This window comes from Xiphophorus hellerii, chromosome 4, assembly GCF_003331165.1.
Source record: "Xiphophorus hellerii strain 12219 chromosome 4, Xiphophorus_hellerii-4.1, whole genome shotgun sequence".
NCBI lineage: Eukaryota > Metazoa > Chordata > Actinopteri > Cyprinodontiformes > Poeciliidae > Xiphophorus > Xiphophorus hellerii.
In genome coordinates this window covers 7446120-7466845 of record NC_045675.1, presented here as the reverse complement: position 1 = coordinate 7466845, position 20726 = coordinate 7446120, and positions in this window count along the sequence as shown.

The following is a 20726-nucleotide window of genomic DNA, read 5'->3' as shown; positions in this document are numbered from 1 at the left end:
CTCGATTTTGACGTTTACAGCCTTTGCATTTGATCGAACTCCTCCTAGGGATTTCGATTGATCGGCTTCAAACTCGGTCAGTCTGATCATAAGGCATGTCTGATTTAAAGTTATCAAATTGGTGACTGTCTGAGATTGCTGAAGGGGGGTTACCAGGGGTCAAAGTTCACCTACTCGCCATGAAACACGAAACTCTTATATATCCTGCACAGAAACTCACAGAGACACCAAATTTTCAGTTATTGATCAACAATAGGTGTCCTAAAATACCCTGTGGTGAAATTATGACATCGCTTAGGCCACGCCCCCTGAGAACAGGAAGTGTCATGTTTTACTGTGAACGGTCGCTATCTTAGCCCTTTGACCTAATCAACATGAAACTGTGTCCAGAGACAGAAGACATGTTGGTGTGTTGTGGATTCAAGCCCTGACCGGCTGCGATGAAGCAGCTGGGTGTGGCGGCGTGGCGAAGTGACCTGTAACGCCGATGCCATACGTTTGCTTCTAGATTCCACATGTTTCGACCGAGCTGCACCAAACTTGGCCTCAGTGATGCTGTTGTGATGCCTGACAATGCTATGTCATCATATTATGACGTCATCTAAGCCCCGCCCCCTCAGAATGAATTAGAGAGATCTTCTGTGTAATTACATAATAAACAGTACATGTTCGTCGTTTGTAGGGCAATGCTGCCCTCTGCTGGCCACTGAAATAGTTTCATTATTTCAGTAATTCGACACCAGAGGGCAGCATTGCCCTGCAGATGAAATTCTTCGATTTTGTAATACACAGGAAAAAATGAAAAATTGGTATTTCTAACACAAAAACTCACAGAGACTCCAAACTTTCAGTGATTGATCGTCATCAGGTGGCCTACAATACCATATGGTCAAATGATGACATCACGTAGGCCACGCCCCCTGAGAACAGGAAGTGTCATGTTTTACTGTGAACGGTCGCTCTCTTAGCCCTTTGACCTAATCAACATGAACCTGTGTCCAGAGACAGAAGACATGTTGGTGTGTTGAGGTTTCCAACCCTGACCGGCTTTGAGATAGCAGCTGGGCGTGGCGGCGTGGCGAAGTGACCTGTAACGCCGATGCCATACTTTTGCTTCTAGATTCCACATGTTTCGACCGAGCTGCACCAAACTTGGCTTGAGTGATGCTGGTGTGATGTCTGAAAATTCTATGTCATCAGATTATGACGTCATCTAAGCCCCGCCCCCTCAGAACAGGAAGTGCTATTTTTTTCCTTGGAAACTTTCATCTATGGCTCTCTTGACCTAATCAAGGTGATTCTGTGTTGGATGACAGATAGGAAGTTGATCTCGCTTGCTTTAAAGTGCCAAGAGTTTTCAATGGCGGCAACGCCGTTCGTATACGTTTGCCTCTACATTCCACATATTTTGACCGAGCTGCATCAAACTTGGCCTGAGTGATCCTGGAGGCTTGCCCGTCGATCCTACGTCATCATATTATGACGTAATCTAAGCCCCGCCCCCCCGGAACAGGAAGTGCCGTTTTTTTCCTTGGAAAGCTCTGTTTATGGCTCTCTTGACCTAATCAAGATGATACGGATGATAAACTCTGTCAATGCTCACTGCTGGCTGAACCGTGTGGGCGTGGCCAAATGGCGAATATCAGTCCCTCGCCATATACATACGTTTGGCTCTAATTCACACATGGATCATCCGATTGGCGCCAAACTGGATATGTATGACCTTTGTTCTGCTCTAAAGAGCCCAACGGGTTTGAGATGTAATTTGGGGAAAATGCGCGACAGCTTCTGCAGCGGCTAGCGGGCGGCAGTGCTGGAAACTGCGGCAGAGCTTCTGCGGTGGGGAGCGGGCTGCGGCTCTGGAAAACGCGCGAGAGCTTCTGCGGTGGCCGGAACCCCCGCGGTGGCCAATAGGCCGGAGCGGCGCTTGCTGCGAGGGCCGCCCGAGGCTGCTTGCAGCTTTAATTAGGCCCGAGCAGCAAAGCGCTGCGAAGGCCTATTGTATCTGTGCTGTTTATTATTATTATTCTTATTATTCTTCCACCCAAATGAATTGCCTTTTTGGGGGCTTTATCATATTCAAAAACTCACCAAACTTGGCGGTCGCGACTAGAAAAATTCAAAATTTTGAATTTTAAGGTTGTCGCAAAAATCGCAAAAAAAATTGCTCAACGGCGGCAACTAGCAATTTTCTGTTGACACAATGGTATGAACGTACTTCATCGTAGAGACATGAAATTTGGTACACTTGTAGAGCTCACCAAAAGACTCAGAACTTACATTTAATGTTATTAGCCAACTATCACAGGAAGTCGGCCATTTTGTATTGAACGTCCATTTTTTTCCTCGATTTTGACGTTTACAGCGTTCGTATTTGATCGAACTCCTCCTAGGGATTTCGATTGATCGACTTCAAACTCGGTCAGTCTGATCATAAGGCATGTTTGATTTAAAGTTATCAAATTGGTGAGTTTTGGAGTATGTTGAAGCGGGGTTAGCAGGGGTCAAAGTTCACCTACTCGCCATGAAACACGAAACTCTTATATTTCCTATAAAAAAACACATAGAGGGACCAAACTTTCAGTGATTGATCGGCATCGGATGTCCTAAAATACCCTGTGGTGAAATGATGACATCACTTAAGCCACGCCCCCTGAGAACAGGAAGTGTCATGTTTTACTGTGAGCGGTCGCTCTCTTAGCCCTTTGACCTAATCAACATGAAACTGTGTCCAGACACAGAAGACATGTTGGTGTGTTGAGGATTCCAACCCTGACCGGCTTTGAGATAGCAGCTGGGCGTGGCGGCGTGGCGAAGTGACCTGTAACGCCGATGCCATACGTTTGCTTCTAGATTCCACATGTTTCGACCGAGCTGCACCAAACTTGGCTTGAGTGATGCTGGTGTGATACCTGAAAATTCTATGTCATCAGATTATGACGTCATCTAAGCCCCGCCCCCTCAGAACAGGAAGTGCTATTTTTTTCCTTGGAAACTTTCATCTATGGCTCTCTTGACCTAATCAAGGTGATTCTGTGTTGGATGACAGATAGGAAGTTGGTCTCGCTTGCTTTAAAGTGCCAAGAGTTTTCAATGGCGGCAACGCCGTTCGTATACGTTTGCCTCTACATTCCACATATTTTGACCGAGCTGCATCAAACTTGGCCTGAGTGATCCTGGAGGCTTGCCCGTCGATCCTACGTCATCATATTATGACGTAATCTAAGCCCCGCCCCCCCGGAACAGGAAGTGCCGTTTTTTTCCTTGGAAAGCTCTGTTTATGGCTCTCTTGACCTAATCAAGTTGATTCTGTGTTGGATGACAGATAGGAAGTTGGTCTCGCTTGCTTTAAAGTGCCAAGAGTTTTCAATGGCGGCAACGCCGTTCGTATACGTTTGCCTCTACATTCCACATATTTTGACCGAGCTGCATCAAACTTGGCCTGAGTGATCCTGGAGGCTTGCCCGTCGATCCTACGTCATCACATTATGACGTCATCTAAGCCCCGCCCCCTCGGAACCGGAAGTGCCGTTTTTTTCCTTGGAAAGCTCCGTTTATGGCTCTCTTGACCTAATCAAGGTGATTCTGTGTTGGATGACAGATAGGAAGTTGGTCTCGCTTGCTTTAAAGTGCCAAGAGTTTTCAATGGCGGCAACGCCGTTCGTATACGTTTGCCTCTACATTCCACATATTTCGACCGAGCTGCACCAAACTTGGCTTGAGTGATGCTGGTGTGATACCTGAAAATTCTATGTCATCAGATTATGACGTCATCTAAGCCCCGCCCCCTCAGAACAGGAAGTGCTATTTTTTTCCTTGGAAACTTTCATCTATGGCTCTCTTGACCTAATCAAGGTGATTCTGTGTTGGATGACAGATAGGAAGTTGGTCTCGCTTGCTTTAAAGTGCCAAGAGTTTTCAATGGCGGCAACGCCGTTCGTATACGTTTGCCTCTACATTCCACATATTTTGACCGAGCTGCATCAAACTTGGCCTGAGTGATCCTGGAGGCTTGCCCGTCGATCCTACGTCATCATATTATGACGTAATCTAAGCCCCGCCCCCCCGGAACAGGAAGTGCCGTTTTTTTCCTTGGAAAGCTCTGTTTATGGCTCTCTTGACCTAATCAAGTTGATTCTGTGTTGGATGACAGATAGGAAGTTGGTCTCGCTTGCTTTAAAGTGCCAAGAGTTTTCAATGGCGGCAACGCCGTTCGTATACGTTTGCCTCTACATTCCACATATTTTGACCGAGCTGCATCAAACTTGGCCTGAGTGATCCTGGAGGCTTGCCCGTCGATCCTACGTCATCACATTATGACGTCATCTAAGCCCCGCCCCCTCGGAACCGGAAGTGCCGTTTTTTTCCTTGGAAAGCTCCGTTTATGGCTCTCTTGACCTAATCAAGGTGATTCTGTGTTGGATGACAGATAGGAAGTTGGTCTCGCTTGCTTTAAAGTGCCAAGAGTTTTCAATGGCGGCAACGCCGTTCGTATACGTTTGCCTCTACATTCCACATATTTTGACCGAGCTGCATCAAACTTGGCCTGAGTGATCCTGGAGGCTTGCCCGTCGATCCTACGTCATCACATTATGACGTCATCTAAGCCCCGCCCCCTCAGAACAGGAAGTGCCGTTTTTTTACTTGGAAAGCTCCGTTTATGGCTCTCTTGACCTAATCAAGATGATTCGGATGATAAACTCTGTCAATGCTCGCTGCTGGCTGAACCGTGTGGGCGTGGCCAAACGGCGAATATCAGTCCCTCGCCATATGCATACGTTTGGCTCTTATTCAGGCATGGATCATCCGATTGGCGCCAAACTGGATATGTATGACCTTTGTTCACCTCTAAAGAGCCCAACGGGTTTGAAATGTAATTTGGCTCCACTGCGCCCCCTAAGTTAATACATGGGCTGTATCTCCTCGACGCATCGACCGATCTGCGCCAGATTTTTCGACAGTCGTCGGGGAGCGCCGCCGAACGCATTCACGCCTGTCGCCCGGTGGACAGGCGGGGAAAACGCGCGACAGCTTCTGCGGCGGCTAGCGGGCGGCGATGCTGGAAACTGCGGCAGAGCTTCCGCGGTGGGGAGCGGGCTGCGGCTCTGGAAAACGCGCGAGAGCTTCTGCACTGGCCGGAACCCCCGCGGTGGCCAATAGGCCGGAGCGGCGCTTGCTGCGAGGGCCGCCCGAGGCTGCTTGCAGCTTTAATTCTTATTATTCTTCCACCCAAATGAATTGCCTTTTTGGGGGCTTTATCATATTCAAAAACTCACCAAACTTGGCGGTCGCGACTAGAAAAATTCAAAATTTTGAATTTTAAGGTTGTCGCAAAAATCGCAAAAAAAATTGCTCAACGGCGGCAACTAGCAATTTTCTGTTGACACAATGGTATGAACGTACTTCATCGTAGAGACATGAAATTTGGTACACTTGTAGAGCTCACCAAAAGACTCAGAACTTACATTTAATGTTATTAGCCAACTATCACAGGAAGTCGGCCATTTTGTATTGAACGTCCATTTTTTTCCTCGATTTTGACGTTTACAGCCTTCGTATTTGATCGAACTCCTCCTAGGGATTTCGATTGATCGACTTCAAACTCGGTCAGTCTGATCATAAGGCATGTTTGATTTAAAGTTATCAAATTGGTGAGTTTTGGAGTATGTTGAAGGGGGGTTAGCAGGGGTCAAAGTTCACCTACTCGCCATGAAACACGAAACTCTTATATTTCCTATAAAAAAACACATAGAGGGACCAAACTTTCAGTGATTGATCGGCATCGGATGTCCTAAAATACCCTGTGGTGAAATGATGACATCACTTAAGCCACGCCCCCTGAGAACAGGAAGTGTCATGTTTTACTGTGAGCGGTCGCTCTCTTAGCCCTTTGACCTAATCAACATGAAACTGTGTCCAGAGACAGAAGACATGTTGGTGTGTTGAGGATTCCAACCCTGACTGGCTTTGACATAGCAGGTGGGCGTGGCGGCGTGGCGAAGTGACCTGTAACGCCGTTGCCATACGTTTGGCTCTGAATTCCACAATTTCGGGCCCAGCTGCTCCAAACTCACTAGGATGGATCCTTATCCACCCCCCGACAAGAATTCATAACAAAATTTGGTGGGCGTGGCCTAATTTCTCTATAGCGACCCCTAGAGTATTTTAAATGAACAGCCCCAAGCCATGCTTAAACCTAGAATTACGAAACTTGGTACACATGTGTATCTTGTCGGGACGTACAAAAAAGTCTCTTAGAGCCATGCTCTAAACCCAACAGGAAGTCGGCCATTTTAGATTGAATTTCATTTGACCTCGATTTTGACGTTCACAGCATTCGTATTTGATCGAACTCCTCCTAGGGATTTCGATTGATTGGCTTCAAACTCGGTCAGTCTGATCATAAGGCATGTCTGATTTAAAGTTATCAAATTGGTGACTGTCTGAGATTGCTGAAGGGGGGTTACCAGGGGTCAAAGTTCACCTACTCGCCATGAAACACGAAACTCTTATATATCCTGCACAGAAACTCACAGAGACACCAAATTTTCAGTTATTGATCAACAATAGGTGTCCTAAAATACCCTGTGGTGAAATTATGACATCGCTTAGGCCACGCCCCCTGAGAACAGGAAGTGTCATGTTTTACTGTGAACGGTCGCTATCTTAGCCCTTTGACCTAATCAACATGAAACTGTGTCCAGAGACAGAAGACATGTTGGTGTGTTGTGGATTCAAGCCCTGACCGGCTGCGATGAAGCAGCTGGGTGTGGCGGCGTGGCGAAGTGACCTGTAACGCCGATGCCATACGTTTGCTTCTAGATTCCACATGTTTCGACCGAGCTGCACCAAACTTGGCCTCAGTGATGCTGTTGTGATGCCTGACAATGCTATGTCATCATATTATGACGTCATCTAAGCCCCGCCCCCTCAGAATGAATTAGAGAGATCTTCTGTGTAATTACATAATAAACAGTACATGTTCGTCGTTTGTAGGGCAATGCTGCCCTCTGCTGGCCACTGAAATAGTTTCATTATTTCAGTAATTCGACACCAGAGGGCAGCATTGCCCTGCAGATGAAATTCTTCGATTTTGTAATACACAGGAAAAAATGAAAAATTGGTATTTCTAACACAAAAACTCACAGAGACTCCAAACTTTCAGTGATTGATCGTCATCAGGTGGCCTACAATACCATATGGTCAAATGATGACATCACGTAGGCCACGCCCCCTGAGAACAGGAAGTGTCATGTTTTACTGTGAACGGTCGCTCTCTTAGCCCTTTGACCTAATCAACATGAACCTGTGTCCAGAGACAGAAGACATGTTGGTGTGTTGAGGTTTCCAACCCTGACCGGCTTTGAGATAGCAGCTGGGCGTGGCGGCGTGGCGAAGTGACCTGTAACGCCGATGCCATACTTTTGCTTCTAGATTCCACATGTTTCGATCGAGCTGCACCAAACTTGGCTTGAGTGATGCTGGTGTGATGTCTGAAAATTCTATGTCATCAGATTATGACGTCATCTAAGCCCCGCCCCCTCAGAACAGGAAGTGCTATTTTTTTCCTTGGAAACTTTCATCTATGGCTCTCTTGACCTAATCAAGGTGATTCTGTGTTGGATGACAGATAGGAAGTTGGTCTCGCTTGCTTTAAAGTGCCAAGAGTTTTCAATGGCGGCAACGCCGTTCGTATACGTTTGCCTCTACATTCCACATATTTTGACCGAGCTGCATCAAACTTGGCCTGAGTGATCCTGGAGGCTTGCCCGTCGATCCTACGTCATCACATTGTGACGTCATCTAAGCCCCGCCCCCTCGGAACCGGAAGTGCCTTTTTTTCCTTGGAAAGCTCTGTTTATGGCTCTCTTGACCTAATCAAGGTGATTCTGTGTTGGATGACAGATAGGAAGTTGGTCTCGCTTGCTTTAAAGTGCCAAGAGTTTTCAATGGCGGCAACGCCGTTCGTATACGTTTGCCTCTACATGCTCTGTTTATGGCTCTCTTGACCTAATCAAGATGATTCGGATGATAAACTCTGTCAATGCTCACTGCTGGCTGAACCGTGTGGGCGTGGCCAAATGGCGAATATCAGTCCCTCGCCATATACATACGTTTGGCTCTAATTCACACATGGATCATCCGATTGGCGCCAAACTGGATATGTATGACCTTTGTTCTGCTCTAAAGAGCCCAACGGGTTTGAGATGTAATTTGGGGAAAATGCGCGACAGCTTCTGCAGCGGCTAGCGGGCGGCAGTGCTGGAAACTGCGGCAGAGCTTCTGCGGTGGGGAGCGGGCTGCGGCTCTGGAAAACGCGCGAGAGCTTCTGCGGTGGCCGGAACCCCCGCGGTGGCCAATAGGCCGGAGCGGCGCTTGCTGCGAGGGCCGCCCGAGGCTGCTTGCAGCTTTAATTAGGCCCGAGCAGCAAAGCGCTGCGAAGGCCTATTGTATCTGTACTGTTTATTATTATTATTCTTCCCACCTCTTCGTGTGCCTTTTTGGGGGCTTTATCATATTCAAAAACTCACCAAACTTGGCGGTCGCAACTAGAAAAATTAAAAATTTTGAATTTTAAGGTTGTTGCAAAAATCGCAAAAAAAATTGCTCAACGGCGGCAACTAGCAATTTTCTGTTAACACAATGGTATGAACGTACTTCATCGTAGAGACATGAAATTTGGCACACTTGTAGAGCTCACCAAAAGACTCAGAACTTACATTTAATGTTATTAGCCAACTATCACAGGAAGTCAGCCATTTTGTCTTGAACGTCCATTTTTTTCCTCGATTTTGACGTTTACAGCCTTCGTATTTGATCGAACTCCTCCTAGGGATTTCGATTGATCGACTTCAAACTCGGTCAGTCTGATCATAAGGCATGTTTGATTTAAAGTTATCAAATTGGTGAGTTTTGGAGCATGTTGAAGGGGGGTTAGCAGGGGTCAAAGTTCACCTACTCGCCATGAAACACGAAACTCTTATATTTCCTATATAAAAACACATAGAGGGACCAAACTTTCAGTGATTGATCGTCATCGGGTGCCCTACAATACCCTATGGTCAAATGATGACATCACTTAGGCCACGCCCCCTGAGAACAGGAAGTGTCATGTTTTACTGTGAACGGTCGCTATCTTAGCCCTTTGACCTAATCAACATGAAACTGTGTCCAGAGACAGAAGACATGTTGGTGTGTTGTGGATTCCAACCCCGACCGGCTGCGATGAAGCAGGTGGGCGTGGCGGCGTTGCGAACGCCGTCGAATTTCGTTTGGCTCTGAATTCCACAATTTCGGGCCCAGCTGCTCCAAACTCACTAGGATGGATCCTTATCCACCCACCGACAGGAATTCATAACAAAATTTGGTGGGCGTGGCCTAATTTCTCTATAGCGACCCCTAGAGTATTTTAAATGAACAGCCCCAAGCCATGCTTTATCCTAGAATTACGAAACTTGGTACATATGTGTATCTTGTCAGGACGTACAAAAAAGTCTATTAGAGCCATGGTCGAAACCCAACAGGAAGTCGGCCATTTTGTATTGAAGGTCCATTTTGGACCTCGAGTTTGACGTTTACAGCCTTTGCATTTGATCGAACTCCTCCTAGGGATTTCGATTGATCGGCTTCAAACTCGGTCAGTCTGATCATAAGGCATGTCTGATTTAAAGTTATCAAATTGGTGACTGTATGAGCTTGCTGAAAGGGGGTTACCAGGGGTCAAAGTTCACCTACTCGCCATGAAACACGAAACTCTTATATTTCCTATACAAAAACACATAGAGGGATCAAACTTTCAGTGATTGATCGTCATCGGGTGCCCTACAATACCCTATGGTCAAATGATGACATCACTTAGGCCACGCCCCCTGAGAACAGGAAGTGTCATGTTTTACTGTGAACGGTCGCTATCTTAGCCCTTTGACCTCATCAATATGAAACTGTGTCCAGAGACAGAAGACATGTTGGTGTGTTGTGGATTCAAGCCCTGACCGGCTGCGATGAAGCAGCTGGGTGTGGCGGCGTGGCGAAGTGACCTGTAACGCCGATGCCATACGTTTGCTTCTAGATACGTTTACAGCCTTCGTATTTGATCGAACTCCTCCTAGGGATTTCGATTGATCGACTTCAAACTCGGTCAGTCTGATCATAAGGCATGTTTGATTTAAAGTTATCAAATTGGTGAGTTTTGGAGTATGTTGAAGGGGGGTTAGCAGGGGTCAAAGTTCACCTACTCGCCATGAAACACGAAACTCTTATATTTCCTATAAAAAAACACATAGAGGGACCAAACTTTCAGTGATTGATCGGCATCGGATGTCCTAAAATACCCTGTGGTGAAATGATGACATCACTTAAGCCACGCCCCCTGAGAACAGGAAGTGTCATGTTTTACTGTGAGCGGTCGCTCTCTTAGCCCTTTGACCTAATCAACATGAAACTGTGTCCAGAGACAGAAGACATGTTGGTGTGTTGAGGATTCCAACCCTGACTGGCTTTGACATAGCAGGTGGGCGTGGCGGCGTGGCGAAGTGACCTGTAACGCCGTTGCCATACGTTTGGCTCTGAATTCCACAATTTCGGGCCCAGCTGCTCCAAACTCACTAGGATGGATCCTTATCCACCCCCCGACAAGAATTCATAACAAAATTTGGTGGGCGTGGCCTAATTTCTCTATAGCGACCCCTAGAGTATTTTAAATGAACAGCCCCAAGCCATGCTTAAACCTAGAATTACGAAACTTGGTACACATGTGTATCTTGTCGGGACGTACAAAAAAGTCTCTTAGAGCCATGCTCTAAACCCAACAGGAAGTCGGCCATTTTAGATTGAATTTCATTTGACCTCGATTTTGACGTTCACAGCATTCGTATTTGATCGAACTCCTCCTAGGGATTTCGATTGATTGGCTTCAAACTCGGTCAGTCTGATCATAAGGCATGTCTGATTTAAAGTTATCAAATTGGTGACTGTCTGAGATTGCTGAAGGGGGGTTACCAGGGGTCAAAGTTCACCTACTCGCCATGAAACACGAAACTCTTATATATCCTGCACAGAAACTCACAGAGACACCAAATTTTCAGTTATTGATCAACAATAGGTGTCCTAAAATACCCTGTGGTGAAATTATGACATCGCTTAGGCCACGCCCCCTGAGAACAGGAAGTGTCATGTTTTACTGTGAACGGTCGCTATCTTAGCCCTTTGACCTAATCAACATGAAACTGTGTCCAGAGACAGAAGACATGTTGGTGTGTTGTGGATTCAAGCCCTGACCGGCTGCGATGAAGCAGCTGGGTGTGGCGGCGTGGCGAAGTGACCTGTAACGCCGATGCCATACGTTTGCTTCTAGATTCCACATGTTTCGACCGAGCTGCACCAAACTTGGCCTCAGTGATGCTGTTGTGATGCCTGACAATGCTATGTCATCATATTATGACGTCATCTAAGCCCCGCCCCCTCAGAATGAATTAGAGAGATCTTCTGTGTAATTACATAATAAACAGTACATGTTCGTCGTTTGTAGGGCAATGCTGCCCTCTGCTGGCCACTGAAATAGTTTCATTATTTCAGTAATTCGACACCAGAGGGCAGCATTGCCCTGCAGATGAAATTCTTCGATTTTGTAATACACAGGAAAAAATGAAAAATTGGTATTTCTAACACAAAAACTCACAGAGACTCCAAACTTTCAGTGATTGATCGTCATCAGGTGGCCTACAATACCATATGGTCAAATGATGACATCACGTAGGCCACGCCCCCTGAGAACAGGAAGTGTCATGTTTTACTGTGAACGGTCGCTCTCTTAGCCCTTTGACCTAATCAACATGAACCTGTGTCCAGAGACAGAAGACATGTTGGTGTGTTGAGGTTTCCAACCCTGACCGGCTTTGAGATAGCAGCTGGGCGTGGCGGCGTGGCGAAGTGACCTGTAACGCCGATGCCATACTTTTGCTTCTAGATTCCACATGTTTCGATCGAGCTGCACCAAACTTGGCTTGAGTGATGCTGGTGTGATGTCTGAAAATTCTATGTCATCAGATTATGACGTCATCTAAGCCCCGCCCCCTCAGAACAGGAAGTGCTATTTTTTTCCTTGGAAACTTTCATCTATGGCTCTCTTGACCTAATCAAGGTGATTCTGTGTTGGATGACAGATAGGAAGTTGGTCTCGCTTGCTTTAAAGTGCCAAGAGTTTTCAATGGCGGCAACGCCGTTCGTATACGTTTGCCTCTACATTCCACATATTTTGACCGAGCTGCATCAAACTTGGCCTGAGTGATCCTGGAGGCTTGCCCGTCGATCCTACGTCATCATATTATGACGTCATCTAAGCCCCGCCCCCTCGGAACAGGAAGTGCCGTTTTTTCCTTGGAAAGCTCTGTTTATGGCTCTCTTGACCTAATCAAGGTGATTCTGTGTTGGATGACAGATAGGAAGTTGGTCTCGCTTGCTTTAAAGTGCCAAGAGTTTTCAATGGCGGCAACGCCGTTCGTATACGTTTGCCTCTACATTCCACATATTTTGACCGAGCTGCATCAAACTTGGCCTGAGTGATCCTGGAGGCTTGCCCGTCGATCCTACGTCATCATATTATGACGTCATCTAAGCCCCGCCCCCTCGGAACAGGAAGTGCCGTTTTTTTCCTTGGAAAGCTCTGTTTATGGCTCTCTTGACCTAATCAAGATGATTCGGATGATAAACTCTGTCAATGCTCACTGCTGGCTGAACCGTGTGGGCGTGGCCAAATGGCGAATATCAGTCCCTCGCCATATACATACGTTTGGCTCTAATTCACACATGGATCATCCGATTGGCGCCAAACTGGATATGTATGACCTTTGTTCTGCTCTAAAGAGCCCAACGGGTTTGAGATGTAATTTGGGGAAAATGCGCGACAGCTTCTGCAGCGGCTAGCGGGCGGCAGTGCTGGAAACTGCGGCAGAGCTTCTGCGGTGGGGAGCGGGCTGCGGCTCTGGAAAACGCGCGAGAGCTTCTGCGGTGGCCGGAACCCCCGCGGTGGCCAATAGGCCGGAGCGGCGCTTGCTGCGAGGGCCGCCCGAGGCTGCTTGCAGCTTTAATTAGGCCCGAGCAGCAAAGCGCTGCGAAGGCCTATTGTATCTGTACTGTTTATTAGGCCCGAGCAGCAAAGCGCTGCGAAGGCCTATTGTATCTGTGCTGTTTATTATTATTATTCTTATTATTCTTCCACCCAAATGAATTGCCTTTTTGGGGGCTTTATCATATTCAAAAACTCACCAAACTTGGCGGTCGCGACTAGAAAAATTCAAAATTTTGAATTTTAAGGTTGTCGCAAAAATCGCAAAAAAATTGCTCAACGGCGGCAACTAGCAATTTTCTGTTGACACAATGGTATGAACGTACTTCATCGTAGAGACATGAAATTTGGTACACTTGTAGAGCTCACCAAAAGACTCAGAACTTACATTTAATGTTATTAGCCAACTATCACAGGAAGTCGGCCATTTTGTATTGAACGTCCATTTTTTTCCTCGATTTTGACGTTTACAGCCTTCGTATTTGATCGAACTCCTCCTAGGGATTTCGATTGATCGACTTCAAACTCGGTCAGTCTGATCATAAGGCATGTTTGATTTAAAGTTATCAAATTGGTGAGTTTTGGAGTATGTTGAAGGGGGGTTAGCAGGGGTCAAAGTTCACCTACTCGCCATGAAACACGAAACTCTTATATTTCCTATAAAAAAACACATAGAGGGACCAAACTTTCAGTGATTGATCGGCATCGGATGTCCTAAAATACCCTGTGGTGAAATGATGACATCACTTAAGCCACGCCCCCTGAGAACAGGAAGTGTCATGTTTTACTGTGAGCGGTCGCTCTCTTAGCCCTTTGACCTAATCAACATGAAACTGTGTCCAGAGACAGAAGACATGTTGGTGTGTTGAGGATTCCAACCCTGACTGGCTTTGACATAGCAGGTGGGCGTGGCGGCGTGGCGAAGTGACCTGTAACGCCGTTGCCATACGTTTGGCTCTGAATTCCACAATTTCGGGCCCAGCTGCTCCAAACTCACTAGGATGGATCCTTATCCACCCCCCGACAAGAATTCATAACAAAATTTGGTGGGCGTGGCCTAATTTCTCTATAGCGACCCCTAGAGTATTTTAAATGAACAGCCCCAAGCCATGCTTAAACCTAGAATTACGAAACTTGGTACACATGTGTATCTTGTCGGGACGTACAAAAAAGTCTCTTAGAGCCATGCTCTAAACCCAACAGGAAGTCGGCCATTTTAGATTGAATTTCATTTGACCTCGATTTTGACGTTCACAGCATTCGTATTTGATCGAACTCCTCCTAGGGATTTCGATTGATTGGCTTCAAACTCGGTCAGTCTGATCATAAGGCATGTCTGATTTAAAGTTATCAAATTGGTGACTGTCTGAGATTGCTGAAGGGGGGTTACCAGGGGTCAAAGTTCACCTACTCGCCATGAAACACGAAACTCTTATATATCCTGCACAGAAACTCACAGAGACACCAAATTTTCAGTTATTGATCAACAATAGGTGTCCTAAAATACCCTGTGGTGAAATTATGACATCGCTTAGGCCACGCCCCCTGAGAACAGGAAGTGTCATGTTTTACTGTGAACGGTCGCTATCTTAGCCCTTTGACCTAATCAACATGAAACTGTGTCCAGAGACAGAAGACATGTTGGTGTGTTGTGGATTCAAGCCCTGACCGGCTGCGATGAAGCAGCTGGGTGTGGCGGCGTGGCGAAGTGACCTGTAACGCCGATGCCATACGTTTGCTTCTAGATTCCACATGTTTCGACCGAGCTGCACCAAACTTGGCCTCAGTGATGCTGTTGTGATGCCTGACAATGCTATGTCATCATATTATGACGTCATCTAAGCCCCGCCCCCTCAGAATGAATTAGAGAGATCTTCTGTGTAATTACATAATAAACAGTACATGTTCGTCGTTTGTAGGGCAATGCTGCCCTCTGCTGGCCACTGAAATAGTTTCATTATTTCAGTAATTCGACACCAGAGGGCAGCATTGCCCTGCAGATGAAATTCTTCGATTTTGTAATACACAGGAAAAAATGAAAAATTGGTATTTCTAACACAAAAACTCACAGAGACTCCAAACTTTCAGTGATTGATCGTCATCAGGTGGCCTACAATACCATATGGTCAAATGATGACATCACGTAGGCCACGCCCCCTGAGAACAGGAAGTGTCATGTTTTACTGTGAACGGTCGCTCTCTTAGCCCTTTGACCTAATCAACATGAACCTGTGTCCAGAGACAGAAGACATGTTGGTGTGTTGAGGTTTCCAACCCTGACCGGCTTTGAGATAGCAGCTGGGCGTGGCGGCGTGGCGAAGTGACCTGTAACGCCGATGCCATACTTTTGCTTCTAGATTCCACATGTTTCGATCGAGCTGCACCAAACTTGGCTTGAGTGATGCTGGTGTGATGTCTGAAAATTCTATGTCATCAGATTATGACGTCATCTAAGCCCCGCCCCCTCAGAACAGGAAGTGCTATTTTTTTCCTTGGAAACTTTCATCTATGGCTCTCTTGACCTAATCAAGGTGATTCTGTGTTGGATGACAGATAGGAAGTTGGTCTCGCTTGCTTTAAAGTGCCAAGAGTTTTCAATGGCGGCAACGCCGTTCGTATACGTTTGCCTCTACATTCCACATATTTTGACCGAGCTGCATCAAACTTGGCCTGAGTGATCCTGGAGGCTTGCCCGTCGATCCTACGTCATCACATTGTGACGTCATCTAAGCCCCGCCCCCTCGGAACAGGAAGTGCCGTTTTTTTTCCTTGGAAAGCTCTGTTTATGGCTCTCTTGACCTAATCAAGATGATTCGGATGATAAACTCTGTCAATGCTCACTGCTGGCTGAACCGTGTGGGCGTGGCCAAATGGCGAATATCAGTCCCTCGCCATATACATACGTTTGGCTCTAATTCACACATGGATCATCCGATTGGCGCCAAACTGGATATGTATGACCTTTGTTCTGCTCTAAAGAGCCCAACGGGTTTGAGATGTAATTTGGGGAAAATGCGCGACAGCTTCTGCAGCGGCTAGCGGGCGGCAGTGCTGGAAACTGCGGCAGAGCTTCTGCGGTGGGGAGCGGGCTGCGGCTCTGGAAAACGCGCGAGAGCTTCTGCGGTGGCCGGAACCCCCGCGGTGGCCAATAGGCCGGAGCGGCGCTTGCTGCGAGGGCCGCCCGAGGCTGCTTGCAGCTTTAATTATTATTATTCTTCCCACCTCTTCGTGTGCCTTTTTGGGGGCTTTATCATATTCAAAAACTCACCAAACTTGGCGGTCGCAACTAGAAAAATTAAAAATTTTGAATTTTAAGGTTGTTGCAAAAATCGCAAAAAAAATTGCTCAACGGCGGCAACTAGCAATTTTCTGTTAACACAATGGTATGAACGTACTTCATCGTAGAGACATGAAATTTGGCACACTTGTAGAGCTCACCAAAAGACTCAGAACTTACATTTAATGTTATTAGCCAACTATCACAGGAAGTCAGCCATTTTGTCTTGAACGTCCATTTTTTTCCTCGATTTTGACGTTTACAGCCTTCGTATTTGATCGAACTCCTCCTAGGGATTTCGATTGATCGACTTCAAACTCGGTCAGTCTGATCATAAGGCATGTTTGATTTAAAGTTATCAAATTGGTGAGTTTTGGAGCATGTTGAAGGGGGGTTAGCAGGGGTCAAAGTTCACCTACTCGCCATGAAACACGAAACTCTTATATTTCCTATATAAAAACACATAGAGGGACCAAACTTTCAGTGATTGATCGTCATCGGGTGCCCTACAATACCCTATGGTCAAATGATGACATCACTTAGGCCACGCCCCCTGAGAACAGGAAGTGTCATGTTTTACTGTGAACGGTCGCTATCTTAGCCCTTTGACCTAATCAACATGAAACTGTGTCCAGAGACAGAAGACATGTTGGTGTGTTGTGGATTCCAACCCCGACCGGCTGCGATGAAGCAGGTGGGCGTGGCGGCGTTGCGAACGCCGTCGAATTTCGTTTGGCTCTGAATTCCACAATTTCGGGCCCAGCTGCTCCAAACTCACTAGGATGGATCCTTATCCACCCACCGACAGGAATTCATAACAAAATTTGGTGGGCGTGGCCTAATTTCTCTATAGCGACCCCTAGAGTATTTTAAATGAACAGCCCCAAGCCATGCTTTATCCTAGAATTACGAAACTTGGTACATATGTGTATCTTGTCAGGACGTACAAAAAAGTCTATTAGAGCCATGGTCGAAACCCAACAGGAAGTCGGCCATTTTGTATTGAAGGTCCATTTTGGACCTCGAGTTTGACGTTTACAGCCTTTGCATTTGATCGAACTCCTCCTAGGGATTTCGATTGATCGGCTTCAAACTCGGTCAGTCTGATCATAAGGCATGTCTGATTTAAAGTTATCAAATTGGTGACTGTATGAGCTTGCTGAAAGGGGGTTACCAGGGGTCAAAGTTCACCTACTCGCCATGAAACACGAAACTCTTATATTTCCTATACAAAAACACATAGAGGGATCAAACTTTCAGTGATTGATCGTCATCGGGTGCCCTACAATACCCTATGGTCAAATGATGACATCACTTAGGCCACGCCCCCTGAGAACAGGAAGTGTCATGTTTTACTGTGAACGGTCGCTATCTTAGCCCTTTGACCTCATCAATATGAAACTGTGTCCAGAGACAGAAGACATGTTGGTGTGTTGTGGATTCAAGCCCTGACCGGCTGCGATGAAGCAGCTGGGTGTGGCGGCGTGGCGAAGTGACCTGTAACGCCGATGCCATACGTTTGCTTCTAGATTCCACATGTTTCGACCGAGCTGCACCAAACTTGGCCTCAGTGATGCTGTTGTGATGCCTGACAATGCTATGTCATCATATTATGACGTCATCTAAGCCCCGCCCCCTCAGAATGAATTAGAGAGATCTTCTGTGTAATTACATAATAAACAGTACATGTTCGTCGTTTGTAGGGCAATGCTGCCCTCTGCTGGCCACTGAAATAGTTTCATTATTTCAGTAATTCGACACCAGAGGGCAGCATTGCCCTGCAGATGAAATTCTTCGATTTTGTAATACACAGGAAAAAATGAAAAATTGGTATTTCTAACACAAAAACTCACAGAGACTCCAAACTTTCAGTGATTGATCGTCATCAGGTGGCCTACAATACCATATGGTCAAATGATGACATCACGTAGGCCACGCCCCCTGAGAACAGGAAGTGTCATGTTTTACTGTGAACGGTCGCTATCTTAGCCCTTTGACCTAATCAATATTAAACTGTGTCCAGAGACAGAAGACATGTTGGTGTGTTGTGGATCCAAGCCCTGACCAGCTGCGATGAAGCAGCTGGGTGCGGCGGCGTGGCGAAGTGACCTGTAACGCCGATGCCATACGTTTGCTTCTAGATTCCACAAGTTTCGACCGAGCTGCACCAAACTTGGCTTGAGTGGTGCTGGTGTGATGCCTGAAAATTCTATGTCATCAGATTATGACGTCATCTAAGCCCCGCCCCCTCAGAACAGGAAGTGCTATTTTTTTCCTTGGAAACTTTCATCTATGGCTCTCTTGACCTAATCAAGGTGATTCTGTGTTGGATGACAGATAGGAAGTTGGTCTCGCTTGCTTTAAAGTGCCAAGAGTTTTCAATGGCGGCAACGCCGTTCGTATACGTTTGCCTCTCCATTCCACATATTTTGACCGAGCTGCATCAAACTTGGCCTGAGTGATCCTGGAGGCTTGCCCGTCGATCCTACGTCATCACATTATGACGTCATCTAAGCCCCGCCCCCTCGGAACCGGAAGTGCCGTTTTTTTTCCTTGGAAAGCTCTGTTTATGGCTCTCTTGACCTAATCAAGATGATTCGGATGATAAGCTCTGTCAATGCTCGCTGCTGGCTGAACCGTGTGGGCGTGGCCAAATGGCGAATATCAGTCCCTCGCCATATGCATACGTTTGGCTCTAATTCACACATGGATCATCCGATTGGCGCCAAACTGGATATGTATGACCTTTGTTCACCTCTAAAGAGCCCGACGGGTTCGAGATGTAATTTGACTCCACTGCGCCCCCTAAGTTGATACATCGGCCGTATCTCCTCGACGCATCGACCGATCTGCGCCAGATTTTTTGACAGTCGTCGGGGAGCGCCGCCGAACGCATTCACGCCTGTCGCCCGGTGGACGGGCGGGGAAAATGCGCGACAGCTTCTGCGGCGGCTGGCGGGCGGCGGTGCTGGAAACTGCGGCGGAGCTTCTGCGATGGGGAGCGGGCTGCGGCTCTGGAAAACGTGCGAGAGCTTCTGCGGTGGCCGGAACCCCCGCGGTGGCCAATAGGCCGGAGCGGCGCTTGCTGCGAGGGCCGCCCGAGGCTGCTTGCAGCTTTAATTCTTCTTACGATTCTGCCCCCCTCTTCGTGTGCCTTTTTGGGGGCTTTATCATATTCAAAAACTCACCAAACTTGGCGGAAGCGACTAGGCGGTTTAAAAATTTTGAATTTTAAGGTCGCCGCAAAAATCGCAAAAAAAATTGCTCAACGGCGGCAACTAGCAATTTTCAAAAGACCCATTGCTATTCACTTACTTCATCGTAGAGACTTGAAATTCGGTACAGTTGTAGAGCTCACTAAGACGCTCAGAATTTACAAGTAATGTCATAGTGCAAGTATCGCAGGAAGTCGGCCATGTTGGATTGAAGGTCCATTTCGGACCCTGATTTGGCCGTTTACAGCCTTCGTATTTGATCGAACTCCTCCTAGGGATTTCGATTGATCGGCTTCAAACTCGGTCACTCTGATCATAAGGCATGTCTGATTTAAAGTTATCAAATTGGTGAGTTTTGGAGCATGTTGAAGGGGGGTTAGCAGGGGTCAAAGTTCACCTACACGCCATGAAACAAAAACCTCTTATATTTCCTATACAAAAACACATAGAGGGACCAAACTTTCAGTGATTGATCGACATCGGGTGTCCTAAAATACCCTGCAGTGAAATTTTTTTTTTATGTAGGCCACGCCCCCTGAGAGCAGGAAGTGTAATGTTTTACTGTGAACGGTCGCTATCTTAGCCCTTTGACCTAATCAACATGAAACTGTGTCCAGAGACAGAAGACATGTTGGTGTGTTGTGGATTCCAACCCCGACCTGCTGCGATGAAGCAGGTGGGCGTGGCGGCGTTGCGAACGCCATCGAATTTCGTTTGGCTCTGAATTCCACAGTTTCGGGGTGAGCTGCTCCAAACTCACTAGGATGGATCCTTATCCATCCCCGAACAGGAATCCATAGCGATATTTGGTGGGCGTGGCCTAATTTTTCTATAGCGACCCCTAGAGTATTTTAAATGAACAGCCCCAGGCCATGCTTTATCCTAGAATTACGAAACTTGGTACATATGTGTATCTTGTCAGGACGTACAAAAAAGTCTCTTGGAGCCATGCTCTAAACCCAACAGGAAGTCGGCCATTTTAGATTGAAGTTCATTTGACCTCGATTTTGACATTTAGAGCCTTCGTATTTGATCGAACTCCTCCTTGGGATTTCGATTGATCGGCTTCAAAGTCGGTCAGTCTGATCATAAGGCATGTCTGATTTAAAGTTATCAAATTGGTGACATTTGAACAGGTGGAAGGGGGGTTAGCAAGGCTCAAAGATCCCCT